The sequence below is a fragment of the Enhydra lutris genome, unplaced genomic scaffold (assembly GCF_002288905.1).
Source record: "Enhydra lutris kenyoni isolate GAN:26980312 unplaced genomic scaffold, ASM228890v2 scaffoldscaffold18, whole genome shotgun sequence".
Classification (NCBI taxonomy): domain Eukaryota; kingdom Metazoa; phylum Chordata; class Mammalia; order Carnivora; family Mustelidae; genus Enhydra; species Enhydra lutris.
Genome location: NW_019154102.1, coordinates 13578321 through 13600917, shown reverse-complemented (window position 1 = coordinate 13600917; position 22597 = coordinate 13578321). Strand labels below are relative to the sequence as shown.

The 22597-nt window shown below is 39.7% G+C and overlaps 1 protein-coding gene and 1 pseudogene across 1 annotated transcript in view; both read right to left on the bottom strand.

Annotated features, from left to right (window-relative positions):
- Nucleotides 1–1658: 1658 nt before the first annotated feature.
- Nucleotides 1659–22597, bottom strand: part of LOC111148075 (copper metabolism domain containing 1) — a 268820-nt gene continuing 247881 nt past the window's right edge. Inside the window, exon 4 of the mRNA XM_022504464.1 lies at nucleotides 1659–2500. The gene's annotated coding sequence lies outside the window, so the exon portion shown is untranslated. The remainder of the gene's footprint in view (nucleotides 2501–22597) is intronic.
- Nucleotides 4693–6220, bottom strand: LOC111148076 (annotated as a pseudogene).

The window sequence follows — 22597 nt, the reverse complement described above, 5'->3', positions numbered from 1 at the left end:
ATCCATTGTGTACATTTCGCTCTCTGGTTTTCTCTGTGTACCAGCACATTCTGCCCCACTCTGTCCGCGGGTACTCATTGCTTCACAGAGGAGGAGGCTTGCTCAAACTGGCCTAGTATACGGTGAACATGGTGGAGTGGCAAAAGGGAACAAGGGAATATCCTGTCCCAACACCAGCAAATACATTCCATAAGTGCTAAGTGAGGAAGACCACTGGTCGCTACTTTGCCCACCACAAAGTCTCACCTTCTGCTGGGCAAGAAAGCTTTCCTTCTCAGATAAAACTAGTTTCTTTGGCTAAAAAAAGCTTTATTTTTAATTACATTTTATGGCACAACTACAAAATAATAATCAAAGGTTCTTTTGGGGAGAAGGCCACTGCTCCTCCCTGACCACACAGGTAATTTACCCAAATTAATGCAGCAGAAGTAGGGGGCAGCAGATGGGGGAATCCACTCTTTTTTGTCATTTTTGCCTTTTAAATTTGATAAGCCCTTGAAGAGAAAGAGTTAGTGAGCATATCAAGCTGGGCTCCTCTTTCAGCCATTAGTGCTGGGTTAAGGAGAGTAGGTGGAAGGGCTATTTTTATTTTTATGATAATTTATCTTCCCTGAACATACTAATGGGGAAACGTGCATTTTAAATTTTCTAAAAAAGGAGACTAAAAGGAGACTAGGAAAAATATCCTCCCTTGGCTCTTTGGTACGTATTATCTCGTCTACTTGGGATCTGGTTTTAAAGCAGGTTTCCTACCAGGGAGAGTCAACAGCAGTCTAAGAGAGAAAGGCTTGATTTCCTACCTAAGACTCAAATGGAAAAACATGGGATCTGTATGTATTTGTTCTCTTTCTCCCCCCCTTACCCCTTTAAAGAGGGGTATACTGGTTTTTTTAGTTCCCTGTCTTTCGGCAACAGCCACTTGAAAGAAAGAATCATGTGGTGATTATTAATTTTGCATGGGATCAACTCTGGCCTCAGCTTTCATTTGAGATGCAGTTACATGAAAAACAGACTGAGTTAATTTCATCCCCTCCGGGGTTGCTTGGCAACAAAGCCTAGTTCCAGATCATCTCTCCTCCTTGGCCCAGAGTGATCTCTTTGGGGTGTCGCTCATGCTGAGGCAATCATCACCTTGTTGCTGTTGCTCCTGAATGTGTCCCTGTGGTCTTGATGGCACAGGGGGTTTGTGGCTTTGCTCCAGTCACACAGCCTGGGGTCTATGTAAGCCCTGAGCTTGTTAGCACAGAGAACATACTATGCTTGGGGAATTTGGGATTCAAACAATTGAGGTTAGACAGGAAAGAGAGGGAACATGAGCAATGTCTGAGGTGACACTGGAGGGCAGGGGGCTGAAGTTCTTCTTCTTCTTCTTCTTCTTTTTTTAAAGCATTACTATGTTCTGATTTGGAAATCTTTCTAAGCTACATTGTTAAGTGATAAATGCAAAGTCCAGAAGAGTATGCATAGGATGCTGGTTTTGGGGGGGGCAGGAAGAAGGAGAAAAATAGAGGTATGAAAATATTTTGTTTATGTTTGCATAAAGAAAAACACAGATGGTCCCCTGTAAGTGTTTGTGGGCTGGAAAGGGCAGAGGAGGTGGGCTCCGTCTACTGGCTAGATGGGATGCTGCCCAATTCATGATTCACTTAATAAAGTCAATTAGATCTTCAAAAAAAGAAAAAAGAAAAGGAAAGAAATAAAGAAAGGGTAGATGCAAGAACAAGATTTTCCATCTCTGTACCTCTTTGTACTATTTCTCTTTATAAACTAAAAGAATGTGTTGTCCAATTAAAAAGATTTAAAATAAACATTAAACGAGTGTTAGAACCCCAAAGCAAAGTGTTAATGTTCGGTAGAGTTGAGGAGGTTTGTTAAAGGTATATGGGAACTCTTTGAAATGTTTTCATTATTAGTAACCCCAACAAATGTTCTAGGCTTCCCTTCCTGTTTTAACACCATTCTTCCTTTTATAAAGGAAGTCAGTAGCTACATTTTGAACATTTTGAATGACTTGGTAGGAGATAGGGTATCTCTAAGAATTCTGAGCTGCAGAGAAAAGCTGTCAGCTAGGAATATTAGCCTTAATCAGGGTGTGCATCCATCCCTGTCCCAAATGGCTTCAGCTGTGGTACCCGAAGATCTGAGAAGACAGAAGTGACAACCTTGTCAGGGATTGGCCTAAGAATGGAATTCCCGTGGTAGAAGCATAGCTCTTCAATTCATACAAGCCCTCAATTGTACCTTTGTGAGGGTTTTCCTGGATATTCTTCAGTGTCTTCTCTCATCTCTGCAGCAAGCAGCATCTCCTCACCTTCCAGATCATTCTGTTGATAGTTTGCTCCACTAGACTAACCTCCTTGAGGATAGATACAATGGCCAAGTCATCGCCACACACAGCTCCCTTGGCAGAGCAGAAGTACATACTTTTTCTTAAAATTTTTATTTTGAAGTAATACTTGATTCACATGGAGTTGCAAAAAATATACAGAGCCATAAATGCCTGTTTAAAAAGAAGAAAAAAAATATTACATCAGTAACCTAACTTCGCACCTAAAATAACTAGAAAAAGAAGGGCAATTAAATCCAAAGCAAGAGGAAGGAAAGAAAAAAAGATTAGAGAGGAAATAATGAAATATAGAATAGAAAAGCAGTTGAGAAAATCAGTAAAACCAAAAGTTTGTTCCTGAAAAATCAATAAAATTGATAGACCTTTAGCTAGATTGATGAAGATAAAAGGAAAGAAGACTCAAATTACTAAAATCAATAATAAAAGAGAACGTTACTATCAACTTCACAAAAATAAAAAGGACTGTAAGCAAAAACTAAGAACAATTGTATACCAACATTAGGTAACACAGATGCCATAGATAAATTCCTAGAAAGACAAAAGCTACTGAAATTGAGTCATTAAGAAATAAAAAATCAGGGCCACCTGGGTGGCTCAGTAGGTTAGGCAACCCCCTCTTGGTTTGGGCTCTGGTTCTGATCTCTGGTCATGGGATCAAGCACTGGGTGGGGCTCTGTGCTCACCAGGGAATCTGCTTGGGATTCTTTCTCTCTCCCTCTTCCTCTGTCCCTTCTCCTGCTCATGCTCAATCTCTTTCTCTCCCCCAAATAAACAATAAACTTTTTTAAAAAGGAAATAGAAAATCAAAACCACAATGAGATATCACTTCATATCCACTTGGATAGATATAATAAAAAAGAAAGACAATAACATGTTAGCGAAGATGTGGAGAAATCAGAATTCTCATACACTGATGGTGGATATGTAAAATAGGGCTGCATCTTGGAAAACTGTGTCAGTACTTCAAAAAATTAAAGAGAGTTATCATTTGACCCAAAAAGTCCACTCATGGGTATATACTCAAGAAAACTGAAAACATATGTTCAAAAAACCCGTACATAAATGTGTATAGTGACATTATTCATAATAGCCAAAAAGCAGAAACCACGTAGGTGTCCATTAAGTAATGAATGAAGAAAATGTGGTATATTTATATGATGAAATATTATTCAATCGCAGAAAGGAATGTAAAACTCATACATGCTACAGTGTGGATGAATCTCGAAAACATGCTGGTGAACAAGGCCAGATACAAAAGAACAAGCATTGTATTGATTCCATGTAAGTGAAGTTTCAAGAATAGGCAAATCCACAGAGACAGAAAGTAGCTTAGTAGTTTCTAGAAGATAAAGGAGGGGGAAACGGGGAGTGTCTACTGAGGATAGCGTTTCTTTTGTGGTGATGAAAGTGTTTTAGAATTAGTGGTTATTGTTACATATATGTGACCAATATACTAAATTGGACAATGAATATACCAAAGTCCATTGAATTGTACATTTCAAAAGGGTGATCTTTGTGGTATATAAATTATATGTCAATTTAAAACAGAATGAATAAAAGCAGCAGCTAATGCCTTTAAATATTTGATAGGAGATTCCATTTACCTTCACCCAGTGGTGTATTACCGTATGTCATATCACAACCAAGAAAATGATATTAGTACAATGCAAAAAGCTTATTTAGAATTCATCAGTTGTACATGCCCTTGTGTGTGTGTGTGCGTGTGTGTGTGTCTGCATGTAGTTCTATGCAATTTCCTCATGTGGAGATTCATGCAAATAAAACCACAATTAAGATACAAACCTATTTCATTATCACAGGTGTCCTTCTGCTACCTGTTTTACTCATGCCCTCCCTCTCCTCCATCCCTAGCCCCTGCCAACCACTGATCTGTTTCCTATCTCAATAATTTTGTTATTCCAAATTTAATATAAATTGCTACATAATACATAAATGTAACCTTTTGAGTTGGCTTTTTTCACTCAGCGTTCAGCATAATCCCTTAGGATCTAAGGGATCTGTTACATGTATCCACAGTTCATTCTCAATTTTTCATTTTTCTTTGGCAATACAGCATTTTATTTATTCTTTCTGTTAATAACTAATATTTAAGAACATTTTCAATATTAGCAGAACTAAATCACCTGGGTGGCTCAATGGGTTAAGCCTCTGCCTTCAGCTCAGGTCATGATCCCAGGGTTCTGGGATCAAGCCCCGCATGGGGCTCTGTGCTCGGCAAGGAGCCTGCTTCCCTTCCTCTCTCTCTGACTGCCTCTCTGCCTACTTGTGATCTCTGTCTGTCAAATAAATAACTAAAATCTTTAAAAAAAAATAAAAGAGAGAGAAGTTCAACTTACTTTTTTTTTTTAACATCTTGATACTGGATATTAATAAAAGATAGTCAAAATAATTATGGTCAAAATCATTATAGCAAAGATCACAAATAAATACCGGGTGTCAGTATGTCTACATACAATTCAGTATTTGGTGTAAAGGTCTTTGGCTGCAAAAAAGAATATTTGGTTTATGTCACTAACAGCGATGCTCTTAATGCTGAGATAGCCTCTTGGTATTTCTTCTGCTGTTGGTTTTTAGCATAGTTATCTGTGCCTATAGGAATGGAGTTGACTAAAGAGGTATTCATCATGTAAACTCCAAATTAAAGTACATAGGTGATTACTGTAGGAGGTAAACAGGCAATGCAAGTGCTCAGTATTTCTTAGGCCAAAAGGTTAAGCCTAAGGAGTCTAGTCAAGATTCAGGAATAAGAGTCCATACAAGATATAGTATAAAGCCAAATGGGGAGCTCAAGAGTAAAGCCATAAATCACTCTTTCTGGCAGTGATGATAGTGAATTTTCCACCATTTTCCTCATGGGTTTAGACAATCAGACAGTCTCAGCACTAAGTCCTCTGTTCAAACACTGCAGAGGGTAGGGGTAAAGAGAGAAAACTCAAAGGCCAAAGTGTGAAGGTACCTCTAGCCCCGGCATAGTTGTACCAGAACTCTCCCTGGGAGTGGTAGAGGGGACAAGTCTATTTCCCTTATTTTAAAATAAATTTTTATTTTCAGAACAGTCTTAGATGTACAGACTTATTATTTATATAGTACAGAGAGTTCTTATATACACCACACCCAGTTTCCCCTACCATTGGCATCTCTCATTAGTACATTAGTATGGTACTATTAATGCGCCAATCTGGATACATTCTTAGTAACCTAAGTTCGCATTTTAGATTTCCTCAGGTTTCCCCTAATGCCATTTTTCTGTATCAGGATCCTATCTAGGATACTATATGATGTTTGCAGTTATGTCCCCTTAGGCTCCTTTTGGCTGGGACTATTACTCAGACTTACCCTGTTTTTGACAACACTTGAGAGTTTTAAGGACTTCTGGTGAGATATTTTGTAGAAGGTCCTCCAACTGTGATTTATCTGATGTTCCTTCATGATTAGACTGGGGAAATGTGTTTTGGGGAGGAAGACCAAAGACAAGAGGCACCATAATCATCACATCTTATCAAGGGGACATACTATCAACATGACTTCTCACTACTGACATTACTTACCCTTGATCAGCTGACTGGGATAGAGTTGTCAGAATTCTCTACTATAAACTTTCTCTCTTTTTTCTTTCCATACTATATTCTTTGGAAGAAAGTCACCATGCACAGCCCATATTTAAGGAATGAGGAATTATATTTCTCACCCTTAAGGGTAGAACATCTACATCAATTATTTGCAGTTCTGCATGGGAGATATATCTAATATCCTCACTGTATGTATTTACTTAATCACTTACTTCTATCTGTATGGAGTCATGAATGTTTATTTTATACTTAGGGTTACAATACAATACTATTTTATTCACTGTGTTTTTCACATTGTTCCAGTTTTGGCCATTATGAGCTCATCCAGTTGGCCCCTATGTCCCCATATGACCATCACTATGAGGTTGGTTTTTGGTTTTTTTTTTTTTTTGGCACTCTACTACTTTCTGGCACTACAAGATGCTCTAAGATCAAACTGCAAATTTCCTGTCCCATTCCTAGAATCAGACTTTTCTCCAAGGAGGGGCGGAGGGAGGAAGAAAAGAAGGAAGAAAGAAAGAATACAGAGAGGGGCGCCTGGGTTGCTTAGTTGGTTAGGCATCTGTCTTTACCTTGCCTTTGGTTATGGTCCCGGGGTCCTGGGATCAAGCCCCATGTCTGGCTCCCTGCTCCCTGTACTGCTCCCCTGCTTGTGCTTTTTTGCTATGTCTCTGTCAAATAAATAAATAAAATCTAGGGAGAAAGAAAGAAAGAAAAAAGGGAAGGAAGGAAGGAGGGAAGGGAAGAGGGAGGGAGGGAAGGAAGGAAGAAGGAAAGAGGGAAGGAAGGAAGGAAGGGGAAAGAAGGAATTCAGAGATATCCATGTATTGTTTACCAGTTTACCCCAGTGCTAACAGCTTGCAAAACAATATTAAACCAGAATATTGACATTAATACATCCACCAATCTTACTCAGATTTAACTTTTTACTAATTTGAATGTTTATACAGTTTAATCTCATGAATAGGTTTATATATCCACCACTATGTCAAGATACAAAAGAGTTAAAGAACCACAAGGATCTCTTTTGCTTCCTTTTACAGTTATACCCATTTCCATCCATCACCTCTTCCCTACATTCCTAATCATTGGCAAATACTAATCTGTTCTCCATTTTTAAAACTTAGTTATTTTAAGAATATTATATAAATTGAATCATTCAGTATGTATCTTTTTGGATAGGCTTTTATTTGGACTTGATATCATTTCCTTGAGATCCATTAAGTTGTTCTGTGTATCAGTAGTCGGTTACTTTTCTATTGTTCCATAGTATTCCACGATGTAGAAGTACTCAAGTTTGTTTAACCATTTCATCTGGTTGAAGGACATTTGGGTTGTTTTTGCTTTTTGGCTTTTATGAATAAAACTGCTATAAACAACTCATGTACAAGTTTTTGTGTGAGTACAGGTTTTTAATTACTCTAGGATAAATATTCAAGGAGTGTAATTGCTAGGTCATATGGTAAGGGCATGTTTAGGTTTGTAAGAAACTGCCAAACTGGGCTCCAGAATGGCTGTGTCATTTTACATTCTCACCAGTGATTTATAAGTGATTGGGTTTTCCCGCATCCTTGCCAGCATTTGGTGTTATCACTAATTTTGTCTCAGTCATTCTGACAGATGTGTACATACTTTTTTTGGAAAGCCATAAATATTTTGAAACAATTGAACCAGTACCTACTGGCTAACATTGCCTGAATGCCCAGCTCCAGGTTAGGCTCTTTGCATATGGAGGAAACCCAGCTTACGTACAAGGACTGGGAAGGCAAAACCAGAGTAGGAGAGGATGCCAGTTCCTCCCAAGTCATTCTGACAAACCCTGTGAGCTCATCAGTAATGCCGGGTGTTGGATAATAAACCCTGAGTCCCTAACAGAAACCTGTGTCAAGGAAATCTCCATGGAGTTCAGAAGGGAAACAAACAAACAAACAAACAAAAACCCAACAATTCTGTGAAGGGGTAGAGGAAAGAATTTATTGGATCCAGTTTGGCTGTTTGAAACTCCAGGTAAAAAGAATGGCATTTACTCTCTGGGTCTCCAAAAAGAGGTTCAGATTCTGCCTGTGTTTTGCAAAGAAATAGGACAAAGCTAACAAAGGCCCACCTATGGCAAAATGAAACTGATTTTCAACCTGAGAGACCATCCTATCTCTTTCTAGTAGCTGTTAAAGAAGAGTCCTAGATTATCATCCAAGTTCTCATTTTCCTCAGCTTCTGTCTATTGTATTAAGCCTAGGGCATTAAGTTCCATTTACTGAGAACTGTGAGTACGGACTGTGCAGTTACTGAATCTCAGTAATCTAAGGAGTAGATGACCTTGATATATCAAAAATATTTAGCTTTTTTTAAAAGATTTTATTTATTTATTTGAGAGAGAGGGTACATGGAGTTAGGGGGAGGGAGAAACAGAGAGAGAGGGAGAAGCAGGCTCCCCACTGCACAGGGAGCCTGACAAGGGGCTTGATCCCAGCACTCTGGGATAATGACCCGAGTTGAAGGCAGATGCTTAACCTACTGAGCTACCTAGGCACCCCAAAATATTTAGCTTTAAAAAAATAATGTTTTAGGGGCACTTGGGTGCCTCAGTGTTAAGTGTCTGACTCCTGATTTTGGCACAGGTCATGATCTCAGGGCTGTGAGATGGAGTCCCACATCTGGCTCCACATTGGGCGTGGAGCCTGGTTAAGATTCTCCTTCTCTCCCTCTGCCCCTCCTCTCTCTATTAAAAAAAAAAGTCAACTTTGAAATGACACAGAACACTATGCTCAGGACCACATAGAGGAATAATACTATCAGGGGACTTTCTGTCCTTCCTGGCATACCTTTCTCCACCCCTTCCCTTCCTGACCTTCACCCCAGGGGACATCTATTGTCTATACTCTGCTCTGATTTTGCTAAAAAGTATTTATTTATACCCCACCCTATTCCAAAAAGGCTTTGAAGAAATTTAAAAATTAAAATATTTTCCTATATAAAACAGAACAACAAAAAGGAACAACAGAACCAAAACTAGTTAGTTAAAAGGAACAGAAAAAAAAATAGATATGGCCAGGTTTGTATTTATCATCCACAACAATTATATTTTGCTTTACGAAAAATGCTCTTAGCCTCTAATACTCAGATGCAACAATACTTTTAGAAAGCCATCATTTGAATTTCCCATATGATGTCTTCAAAATTTTAGGTTCAATTTATATGCCCTTATTTTCCATTTCACTATTTTGTTCTTCAATTATTGAGCTTTTAGTGGCTTATCCACTTAAATAAACATCTTAAAAAGTATTTTCCAGTAGTCTATGACTCCAGCTGATGGCTATTAATCCTAGAAAACTCAACAGATGGTCCCTCTGTTGCTCCCATAGACAAGCATTATTCATTTGAAAAACTTTCTGACAATAATTTGCAAAGATGTGATGAAGCCAGTTTTTCAGAGAGAAAAATCAACTAAAGAATAAATACATATTGAGGTACTCTTGTTAATATATGCTACCTAAGGTTAGGGACCTTGTCTCTCTTGTCCATTAATGTGCCTCTTACAGTGCCTGGAACATAATAGACATCCAAATGGTTACTAAAAATTACTGAATGCCCTCTTTGCATAGGAGACTCTTCTCAGACATTCTGGGAATATGCAGAAATAATGGATCCTGGAGTTCATGACCAGCAACCTTTCATATACACATCCAAGTCCTATGACAGAATATATATCTATTTAATGGTGGGTAAAAGCTTTAACTTTCTATGCAAAAGGTTTTCAGAAGACCTAAGCTTCCCTTTGTGGTTTCCTTCTTCTCTGGAGATCATAGAAACCCCGCACAGGTCCATCATGGGTAAGTAGGAGAGCAATATCCACTGAACAGCCTTGGCCAGTTGCATGTGGGCACAGTCTAGCATTTAGTAACCCCCTCAACCACTCGGCCTCTGGAAAATGGCCACAGTGCCGCCATTTCATGAAGGGAACACAGTAGCAAGAAGATATGTTTGAAATGTTCTCTTGGATTCTCTAAGTTTTGTGGTTGTGGTTTATCCCAGATCTCCCAAGCTCTAGGCTTTATTGCCCACCCACCCCGGGCCATGTTAATGCTGCCACCTGACTTCTCAGCTGCAGCCCTATCATCTTTTCCAAATACTTAAGTGCCCATTAGTTTATAGTGCTGCTCATGCTGTAGCACTTTATGTCTGGCTCCTGCCCTCTTAGACAATAGGCAAATAAATGTTTATGGTGGGAGAACCAATTGAAAGACTAATAAATAAACCATATGAGATATACAAACTATGCTCCAAAACCTTAACTGGTGAGTAAAATCCCCAGACTATTTTGATCAGACTATAACATTTCTCTTTTTGATAATACACTAAGAGAGTACAGCAAGTTTCTCAGTCTTGGTACTGTTAGCATTTTAGTCCAGATAAGTTTGGTTTTTTGTTTTTTGTTTTTTTAAGGTTTTATTTTTAAGTAATGTCTACACCCAACGTGGGGCTTGAACTCACAATCCCAAGATCAGGAGTTGCATGCTCTACAGATTGAGCCAGCCAGGCACCCCAAGATAAGTTTTCGCTGGGCGTGCTGCCCTAGCACTGTCCTGGGTCTGTACTCACTAGATGACAGTGGCAGCCCCACTGTCTCCAAATATGGCCAAATGCCCTAAATGAGAACCATGTTATAGAGTAAACAACACAATCCAAAACCAAGACCTACAGAGAAAGTCGATGAATATATCAACCCAAAGCTGATTACGGAATTTGATCTTAAAAACAGGCAGAATTTCAAAAATTGGTGAATCTTGCAACTTTCTGAAACTTAAATTTTTTTTTCAAGTAAAAAGTCTTTTAAAAAAATAGTTCAGAAGAGATAGATGGGTTCAAGCTCAATTCTTTTTTTTTTTTAAGATTTATTGAGATATAATTCACATACTATATTATTGACCCATTTAAAGTATAAAAGTCAATGTTCTTTAGTCAGTTCACAGGTTTGTGCAACCATCACCACAGTTGATTTTAGACATTTCCATCCTCTACCCATTAGCAGTCACACAGACTGCCCCCAGGCAACCACTAATCAATCTACTTTGCCTCTATAGGTTTGCCTGTTCTGGACATTTCATATAAATATAAATGTAATTATAAATGTAATAAATTTAAATGTAATATGTAGTCTTTTAGGACAGGTTTTTTTCACTTAGTATGCTTTCAAGCCTCATCCATGCTGTGGCATGTACCAGTCACTCCTTCTTATTGCTGAAAAATAGCTTTTGGTGAATCTTTATTTTCTTTTTTTTTAAGGTTTAATTTATTTGAGAGAGAGAGAGAGAGAGAGAGGGAGAACATGACCTGGGTGAGGGACAGAGGGAGAAGCAGACTCTTTGCTGAACAGGGAGCCCGATAAAGGCTGGATCCTGGAACTCCACGATCATGACCTGAGCCAAAGGCAAACACTTAACCAATGGAGCCACCCAGGTGTCCCTATATTTTCATTTCTCTTGTGTATATTCCCAGTAATAGAGTTACTGGGCCATATGATAACTCTAAGTTTATGATTTTGAAGAACTGCCAAGCTGTTTTCAAAAGTGACTGAACCATTTTACATTCCCACCAGCAGTGTAAGAAGGTTCCAATTTCTCTGCATCCTCCACACTTATTGTCTGGTTTTGCTTTAGTTATCTTGTCTCATTGTGAATTGCATTTCCTTAATAACTCATAACGTTGAGCATCTTTTCATGTGCTTACTAACTATCTGTATACTTCTTTGGATGAATGTCTATTCAAATCTTTTCCAATTTTCAAATAATTAAGCTTTTTGTTTTGAAGTAATTGTGTATTTGCATAGTGCTGTAAAAATAGAGAGATCCTGTATATCCTTTACTCAGTTTTCCCCATGTAACATCTTGTAAAACTGTCCTACAATATCACAGTCAGGATATTGACATTGATACAGTCAAGACACAGAACATTTCCATTGTCTCTCTGATCTTTCATGTGCCTTTTTATAGCCACACCCACTTCCCTCCTGCCCCTCCCGCCTCCTTACCCCTGGCAACCACCAATCTGTCCTTCACTTCTATAATTTTGTCATTTCGAGAAGAGTATATAACCTTTTGGGATTGTTTTTTTCCACTCAGTATAATTCTCTAGAGATTCATCTAGATTGTTGCATGATTAATAATTTATTTCCTTTTATTGCTGAAGAATATTTCCTTGTATGGATGTACCAGTTTGTTTAACCATTCACCTGTTGAAGGACATCTGGGTTGTTTCCAGTTTTGAGCTATTACAAATAAAGCTGCTATACACATATGTGTATACAGGTTTTGGTTTGAACATATGTCTTCATTTCTCTGGGATAAATGCCCAGGACTGCAATTGCTGGGCTGTTTGGTAGTTTTATGTTTAGGTTTTTAAGACTCTGCCAAACCGATTCCCAGAGTGTCTTTATCATTTTATATTCCTTCCAGCAATGTGCTAGTGATCCAGTTTCTATGAGTGAAGACCGAGCGGGGGAGGGGAGACCCGGTCCTCTTTTCTTTGTTTGCCTGCTATGGAGCTTTTGCAACAAGAGGCTGTGGGACAGGGGTGAGAAAACTGGCAGCCTGTCCATCCTGGGGTTAAACTGTGATCCCAGACTGAGAGATTCTGGGGAGGAGCCTCTGTCTTCTTGGCTGTACTTGTATGGAGTATAATGCCTGGCGTAGTACTTCTAGACTGTGAAGCTGGGAGAAGGGGTAGAGGAGCTTGTTCATGTCTCAAATGCCATAGCCTTTTTCTGTTCTTACCGAGATTTAGTAGATTTTCTTGGATGAGTGTTTCTTCATCTGCAGTATGCCCTTAGGACAATTTCCAGAGACTTGAATTTTTACCAAATTGCAGATTGCTGGAGAGAAGGTCTGCTGAGCTCCTTATTCTGGCATTCTGGAAGTCCCAACCCCTCAAGCTTGACTCTTGATCTGACCAAGAATCTGATAGAGGGGGAAATCCCCCAGCCTGCCGAAGAATTCTCAGAAGAGTAGATCATCCCAAATCCCCTGTGGCCGTTGCCAACACTGGATGTGCTATGCCTCCCTGCTGTCTTAGCAACCTAGCAGGCTGGTGGAGGTGCACTGCCCAGACAACTGGGGGCTAGTCTGCCTGGACTAGGAAAATAAATCTTTTTTTTCCCCCCAAGGGAGAATGGATATGTTAGGTCATGTAAAATGGATTCATGATAGAAGACTGAAACCGCTACTTGAATTTTAAACCCCAAATACTGCCACTTGCAGTAGTACATTGTCTTGGTCAACTCAGCTGTGTGGCTTATTAAGCTGGGCACTGACAAAGGAGTCAGTAGGTCGGGCTAAAGAAGTAAGGCAGGGACAAGCTTTTCTATTTGTCTAAATGGATAATACAGTAACACAGTTCACAGAATTGTATATAGTAGGAAGCTTCCCTGGCATTCTTGTCCCTCTACCACTCGGTGCTCTTCTCCCAACAGGTGGATGTTTTATAAAAGCAAATACAGACATATATCTTACTTTCCTTAGAAGGGCTTGGATTTGAAGCCCACTTTTGTCCCTCACAAAATGAGCCGTGCAATCAGGGATAAGTCACCTGACCTCTTTGAGCCTCAGGGAATGGGAATATTAGTACCTACTTCACAAGGTTAGGGTGAGCATTAAGTAAGATTGTGTCTAACGGTGCTTTCTAAAAGTGCTGTGCCAACATCAGCTGTTCAAATGAGAGCAGCATCCGTGGACCGATAATGAGGTAGAGATTGGCTGTCCAAGGTAGGTGCTGCGGGATCAGGAACTGGTGGTGCTGAGGAAGTACCTGAAGCTGACCAGGGAAGAGAGAACATGGGCCACAGGGAAACCCCAACATGGCTGAAGTAGGTATGAGATGGGATATGACTAGTTTACAAGGCAAAAACTTTGTGAAGCCAGTGACACACAAAAACCACCAGGAGGGGACTGGACCTTTCCATCTGTCTATCACCCATATACTGAAGGCAGCCAGCAGGGTTCCAGGCTAGCTGGGCCCTGATGAAGAGTGGTACCTTCTCCCGGGAATAGGCCTACTTCTGGACTACTTTAGACACAATGTTGGGCTTAAAACCCAAAATGGTTTTAGGTAGGTTGGTGTCTTTCAAAGACCGTCCAGAAGGACCTGTTCCAAAGATCATCCAGAGTCTAATTTATTACAGGGCCAACCCAGGACTTCTGATATAGGTTCAGGCCAGCAATAAAAAAATTAGGACCCAAACTGAGTTAACCTTCTATCTGTTTGCAACTTTCTTCTCTTTGGCAGAGTAAGTGCAGCAGCAGGGAAAACAGGAGAAACCAGAGGGTTGTGACATAGAATCCAAAAAATGTCTTAGGTTTTTCTCTACCTGGGTTACTACATTGGAAACACCTTACAGGGGAGTCTGTCCTAGATTCTTCTTTTCCCCTGGAACCAATTCCAAAGGATCATAGAGATGGTGAGCTGCAGAAGAGGCCAACAGTCTCTAAATAGGATTTGATAGACAAATCTCTGCCCAGGAGAGATATGTGTAGCAGGTGTATATAGCAGGAAGGTGGAAGACAGGTGTAGAGAAAGCCAGTTCAGAGGTTGGAATTTCCCATTCCTCATCCCCTTTTGGGGGGGACTTCTACATGCAACAAGACGAATAGTTACTAGTTGCTATCCTGCAGGCTACCTCTCAGGCCACAGATTCTGCAGCTTCATTAAGTTTCTTACCACGTCTGGCTGAGGCAGGGGGCCTGGCAATTGCCTGAGGTTGAATAATGGCTGAGGGAGCACCGAATCAGACCCCAGAGATGAGCAGAGTTGACTGACCCTCTGCAATCTCAGAGTTTACTTTTAATGAGAACTGAGTATTTATTTTACAGCCAAAATGAACTTTAGTTGCTGAGGCTGAGGAGTCTGAGTCATTATCACTCCAGCCTCAGGGATACATCCAAGAACAGGTCTAAAGCTCCCTGTCATGAACTCTGGTATGTTCTGGAAGCATTCCACCCTCTCTTGCTAACTCTCAGAGATTGATTAAATAAGAAATTGAAGAAGAGGGGTGCCTGGGTGGCTCAGTCGGTTAAGCAACAAACTCTTGGTTTCGGCTCAGGTTGTGATCTCAGGATCTCAGGTGACCTCATGAGTTTGAGGTCTGTGGGGCTCCCTGCTCAGCAGAGTCAGCTTGAGACTCTCTCTCCCTCTCCCTCTGCCCCTTCTCCTGCCCCCCGCACCACGCTTGTGCTCTCTCTCTCTCAAATAAATAAATCTTAAAAAAAAAAAAAGTTGAAGGAGAAACAGAGGGTTTGAAAGGGATGCATCTGTGCAGTACTCGAGGGCGAGAAGGAGTAAACTGGGAGACTGAAAAAAAGAACTTTCTCTTTTTGTTATTGTTTGCCTTTTCATAACTGTTTGCTTTTTTATAAAGCTGTCTCTGCCTTCCTTTTTCTTCCACCTTTTTATTATAAAAAGTTCATTTCTTCAGCGGCCAAAAAAAAAAAAAAAAAGAAAAGAAAAATTCCAAACCCAAAGAAAAGTTGAAAACATGTACAATGACAATCAAAAGAATCCATAAAAATAAACTGGACTGCATCAAAATTAAAAACTCCTGCTCTTTAAAAGACACTGCTAAGAAAAAGACAAGCCACAAATTGGGAGAAAATATTTTTATCTGATAAAGGACTTGCATCCAGAATATAAAAAGAACTCACGCAACTCAATAAGACAGCAGATACCCTAATAAAAAAGGGCAAAAGACTTGAACAGACATTTTTCAAAGAAGATATACAAATGGAAGGTGAGCACGGAAAAGATGCTGAACATCATAAGTCATTAGGAAAATGCAAATTAAAACACATAATGAGATACCATGATAATGCACTGAAATGGCTATAATCAGAAAAACTAACAACACCAAGCCTTGTTAAAAATGTGGAGAACAGAAACTCTCATATATTGCTGATGGAAATGGAAAACAGTACCACCACTTTGGAAAAGGTTGGCAGTCTTTTATGGAGGAATTAAGTATCTCACTCCTTGATATTTACCCAAGAAAAGTGAAAATTTGTGTCCACACAAAAATCCATATGCAAATATTTATAACAGCTTTACTGATAATTGACTAAAATTGTAAACAACCAAAAGTCCTCCAGCTGATAAATAGATAAGCATTTTGGTACATCCATACAATGGGATACTAAATAGCAATAACATGGTACAAATTACTGATGCATAAGAAAACATGGATGGATCTCAAACATACTATGCTAGACATCGTGGGCTCCATTGTGTTTCTCCATCAAAAAATAAGCCCTAACCCCTAAACTCCTCAAATAGTGAACTTATTTAAAAACAGGGTCATTACAGAAACAATATTGAATAAAATAAATAAATTAAGAAATAAAAGCAGGGTCATTACAGATACAATTAGTTAAGATACTTGAATAGGGTGAGCCCTTGCTCCAACTGACTGGTGTCCTTATAAGAGACACACAGGGAGAACTCATGCAATGACAGAAGCAACACATAGGGAGAACACCACGGGATGACAGAGGGAGACAGTGGAGTTATGCAGCTGCAAGATATGCAATGCCAGGGATTGCTGGTGATGCCCGGAGCTAAGAGAAAGGTATGCACAGATTCCTCCCCAAAGCTATCCAGAGAGCGTGGCCCTTCTGACACCTTGAACTGTGAGATAATAAATATCTGTTGTTCTAAACTGCCTACTTTGTGGTACTTTGTTACAGCAAAGCCAGGGAAATATTGCACTAAGTTAAAGCAAACTCAAGGGCATTAATATGACGTTCTAGAAAAGTCAAAACTACAATGATGGAGAATGGATCAGTGGTGCCCAAGGTTGGGGCTAGGATAAGGGGATGACTATGAATAAGTAAGGGAGAATTTTGAGGGTATAAAAATATTCTAGATCTAGACTGTGATGCTAGTTACATGACTGCATGTGTTTGTCAAAATTCATAAAACTTTATAGTATATAAATCTTAAAATTTTGAAGTTTACTCTATATAAATCATACCTCAATAAAGCTGATCCTCCACAATTCATAAACTATAAACAAACAAAACCATCATACAGTGGTCATCTGTATATCTTCCACCCAGATTCAGTGGTTGTTAGTATTTGACCACATTTGCTTTATCTATATATGTATTTTATTTTTGCTGAATCATTTAAAAATAAGTTGCAGACATCATGACAGTTCATCCCTAAAAATTTTATCATACATCTTTTAAGATAAGGACATTTTTCTACAGAAGATATGTAAGAAAAGTAACAATAATTCCCAAGTATCATCTAATATACAGTCCATATTCCAATTTCTACAATTGTAGTCAAAAATGTCTTTTGTAATTACCTTTTTCTAACCAGGATCCAATCAATACATATAATACATTTGGATATTATGTCTCCTCAATCTCTCACTTTTAATCTAGGATAATCTTCCCCTCTTTTTCTTTTGATGACCTTTTGTCTAGGCCAGTAGTCTTGCAGAATATTCTACAATTTCTGGATTTGTCTGACTGCTTCCTCACAGTGTTACCAAATTTTCTTCTCTTTATTTCCTATAAACTAGAAGATAGGGCTGGAGGCTTGATAGATTCAGGCTAAACACTTCTGGCAAGAACAGTTCACAGGTGATAGAGATCTATTTTTCCATCTGGTTGGCCTCTCTGTAGACCTATCTTCCTGCCCTTCTTTCTCATACCAATAGGACTTGTGTACCTATGCAACAAAATCTTGTGGAGGGACTAGTACCAACTACATACTGAGGCCACAGCCATCAGGACACTTCCTGCCCTAAAGGAGATTAATGAATGAATAGCACCCTTTCTCATCTGATAAATATTTACCAACTGCTAAAGGATCCAGGTACCATGCTAGGTTGTAGGGATACAACAGTAAACAAATACAAACATCGTCCCTGCCTCCAAAGAATTTATAGTCTAGTAAGTGAGAAAGACATTCATGAAAAAAACAAAACAAAACAAAGCACAAAGATCCAGAAATAACTTGTGATAAACGCTATGAAAGAAAAACACAGAAGAATATGACTCTGTATAATGGGAAGAGCTGACCTAACGAGTGCACCATTTGAGCTGAGGACTGAAGGATGTGCATAAATTTTAATTTGAGCTAATCAAGATTCGAGGCCTAACTTCTGGTTTATAGGAAATACTGGGGACAGAGGAATTTTAAATCACATTGCCTTGAATGAAAAAACCCTAACCAGAGGAGTTCAGAATTAAAGCCAGACCAAATCAGCGGTCTATGCTGTCATCCAAAAGACCTGTGGATCCTGCAAGAAAAGACGGTTTGTTAAAGCCTTTGACTTTATTCTACCTTTCTGAATATTCAGGTTAGACCAAAGGGCTCAAATTTTTGTTGCTTCTAATAGTAATTATGATACTTTTAAAAAAATAACTTTTTCCTTAAGCCACACAACTAATAAGCAGCAGAGTCAGAATTCAATCCAAAATTGCTGGCACCTTACAAAACCCCTGTATTCGACTACGACATGATGATTTTCCCAGAAATAACGATAATGGTAACTATCAAGGTGAAGCTAAAGGAAAGGTGTTTTTTGTAATATAACTCAAAAAGGGACAGATAGATGTTCTTTTAGCATGACAAGGACACAGGAGTAATGTCAGCAGGAGGTTAATTGGCTCAGTATGAATGATCTGGTTATTTTTAGATACTTGAATGGGAGGCCAGACCAAAGTGGCCAGAAATTTCCACCCTCCACCCTCCTTACCCTCCAACAGGAACAAAAATTACTGTGCTTTTAAGAAATAAAAAGCAGTTGGGATGGTGGGGGGTGAATAGAGAAAAGGACTATGGGGAAGGGGAATATGAAAGAGGAGACAAGGAGAGCTTGAGAGGAAGTCTGCTAACCAGAGGCTGGCTCTGCAACTGCCATGGCCCATAAGCCCCTTACTCTTGGTTGTATAGCTTATGGAAGTTACTCAAATCTCTGTCATGCTGTGCACTCTAGTTTGGTTAGAATATGATACATGAGGCTGAATAAAAAGATTCACTCACCACGCTCCGTGATTCTGTGTATTCTTCAACAGCCAGCTGGAAGATGGTTTTGTTAGAAACTGTTCCATGAGGGGTTTCCAATAACTTTTAATATCGTCAGGAACTGTGCTAAGTGCTTTAGATACACTCATTATCTCTAATCCTCTCAACAGCCCACCAGAAGAGGTCACTGAGACTTACCTAAGGTCACAAAACTGCCTAGCCAGAAAATTTTTAGTTGTACCTGTCTGACTTGGATACAGATAAACTAGCCCAGAACAGTGCTTCTCAAACTATCTGTGAAGGACCAATTTTTAAATTTCAATCTATCACAGCTTGACAGTTTTGGAAGATACATAATTTTGTAAAATATAAAATGAGAAAAGATATGCACAATACAAGCCCAAACTTACAATCAACAGACGTACTCTGGGAAATTGCTGAAAATGTTTCTAAACACTTACTCTGAGCGTCTGTCTTCAGAGTGAATCTTGTCACGGAATGGCACTAGTATAGACTAGTAGCTCTGGTCACGAGGGCACATCAGAATCATTCCTGAACTTTTGCCAAATACACGTGCCTGCACTCCACCCAGACTCTGATTCAGCAGGTTTGACATGTTTAATAGACACTTCCCAGGGGATTCTGATGTCCATCCCTGGTTAAGAACCATGGCTATTCTGACATGTTGCCAAAGGTACTATTTGCAGCTTGGTACAAATCCAAAGAATCAAGATCCTCTTTCAGAATTCACTAAAACCAGTACTGGGCATCGTGGTAGGGAAAAGGAGGAAGGGCAAAAATGCCAGGGAACTGAGAATTCAAGAGTGGCCCTCCCTAACATCTATACTATCACATGGTACTATTTCAATATCCTTTCAACTTAAAACTTTTAATGTCTGGTTCAAATATGAAAACAACCTGAGTAGCAAATGAGAAACTGTCAAAATTGCATTTTGCAGATAATCATCCCCATCAAAGGTAACACCTCTATTTTGCTTCCTCCTACTTACACAGCCCTGCCTTTGTAAGAAGAGGCTATCTCCTGCATCCAGCATTTGAGGGATTCTGGGAACTGTTGACCCCAGAGAAAAACTGTGAGTTTTTAATTTAGCCTAGAGGACAGCAAGCTGGTGGGACAGCCAGTAGGGAGAAACAGCCTGGGAGAAAAGCACTCTACCTTTTCAGTTCAGGGCCAACAGTGAAAAGTAGATGTGGGATGAGGCCTCACAGGAAGATTCACAAGAGACTTGAGTGAGAATAGGAAGTGCTGGTATGTGTATTCCCTCAAGAAAAAAGTCCAGTGACCTACATGACCCCAAGAGAAGTGAGGACTGATAAGATGTTTGTGGGGGAAAAAAGTGACAAGTAGGCCGACTGAACCAAAATACAATTTTTTTCATAGTGGTTACATTTTATCAGTATTGCTGGTATGCACGTGTGTGTTCAATTGACCTTGCCACAATTTTAAACAAGTACACACAGAGCTTGATGTACACGATGTGTACTGTTCTCTCTCGGTTCCAGTCCTCGATGGGCATATTCATATAGCAGATGCTCAAAAGAATTTGGAAATACTCTCTCAATTTCATTGGGAGAGTATTTCCAAACTCCTTGATGGATGTTTCCAGACTACATCAAGGGTTGCTACAAAGCAGTAAGAAAAAGACAACTCAAAAGAAAAACAGGCGGGGGCGCCTGGGTGGCTCAGTCGTTGGGCGTCTGCTTTCGGCTCAGATCGTGATCCCAGGGTCCTGGGATGGAGCCCCATGTTGGGCTCCCTGCTTAGCGGGAAGCCTGCTTCTCCCTCTCCCACTCCCCCTGCTTGTGTTCCCTCTCTCGCTGTGTCTCTCTGTTAAAAAAACAAAAACAAAAACAAAAACAAAAAAACCCAGGCAAATGATATGGACTATTTCACAGAAAAAATAAAAACAGCAAAGTAAAGATGCTCAACCTCACTGATGACTGAGAAAATGCAAGGCAAAATGAAAATTTGTTTTTGACTCATTACACTGGCAAAAAGTGTGATAATATTCTCTATACCAGGGGTGCCTGGGTGGCTCAGTGGGTTAAGCCTCTGCCTTCAGCTCAGGTCATGATCTCGGGGTCCTGGGATCGAGCCCCACATTGGGCTCTCTGCTCTGAAGGGAGCCTGCTTCCCGTCTCTCTCTGCCTACTTGTGATCTCTGTCAAATAAATAAATAAAATCTTAAAAAAATACTATGAAAGTAAAGAAACACCATAGAGTACTGATTTTTCCTAGGACTATGGTGATGCTTTTGATAGTTGAAAAACTAGATCTCTCAAGACACTTTGAGGTTTAGCTGGGCTCATGTATTTAATTCTGAACAGCTGGGTGATTTGACTCCTGGCAATGTAAGGGTGAGAAATGGAACAAATCACCAGCAATCTTCACTCCTTCTCCAATATAAGATTTTTTTTAAAAATGGAAGAGAAGGACAAATATTTGATCACTGTGTGTCTCCTGAAACTAACTCCTTAACAAACCATGCACACAGTTAATTGGTCAAACTTCCAGGTGCAAAACTAGGTGTGGTATTTTATCTACAAAGAAGGGGCCTGCTGTCATGCACTACAACCACTTCTGTCCTGGGATTCCCATAAGGCAACAGGGACTTGCTGGGTCTTGCCCCTCCAGCATTGGTTCCCCGGCTCCTTGCCCACAGGAGCTGCAAGCTGATTCTCCTGGGATCAGATCCCCAGTGAAGAGATTTCTCCAGCTCTTCAGGGACCTTAGAATCAAATTCCCTTAGCTTTTTATTCAACTGTTCCCTATGTATACAGGGAGAGGGAAAGGGACTTTTTGTTAAACTTTCACATTATTCTTCTCCATTTACTAAAATCACATGCATAAGCATCAATGAAGAGAAGGATTGGCTTTTCCCACCTGTCTGGTTATTATTATTTACATACTTACTGTTTACTATTTATTTATTTACTTCCTAATACGAGGAGGAAAGATTTTTCTCTAAATTCTCTGTAAGTCATATTTGAAGTGGTGGTACACTAACTGGCAAATGGCTATTTCTATAGTTTAATGGACCACAGAGTAACCTATGAAGTGATCTACTTTCATTCAGCTCAGGAGGGGATCTGAAGATAGACACCTTGAAGGTGGATGAGGTCCAAAGCCAGGTGGTCCTTCTGTGCCCACAGGATTTGGCACCTCACCTCTATCCCCTGGCCTGGCGAGCAAGTCTAAGTCAGATGGGGGTTCCAGGGAAGAAAAAAAATGTTACATGTCCCCTCTGTCTTCTTGTGCCATTCTTTGGCTGATATTGGTTAACCATAAATATAAACCCCTTTGGCAAATTTCAGTTTTATATTGACAACCTTGCCTCCCTTTCAATCTTCCACAACTGAACTCTATTTTGAGGGACAGGGCAGGTGGCAAAAGAATCCTGAAGGGTGGAGTGAACATCTTCCTTCCCAGCATCTGGAGTAGTTCAGAGGATAAACTTAAACTGACTGGATGTTACTTACTCTGGGACGCTATAGCTGGAAGATCCTGGGATTTCTGACAAAAAGCTGACAGAATATAAGAATTCTTATTACCTCAGTTTCCTGGATCTCTGCCTGCAGGGTCTAATGAAAGTGAGAGTGGGGAGAGAGCTTTTCTTTA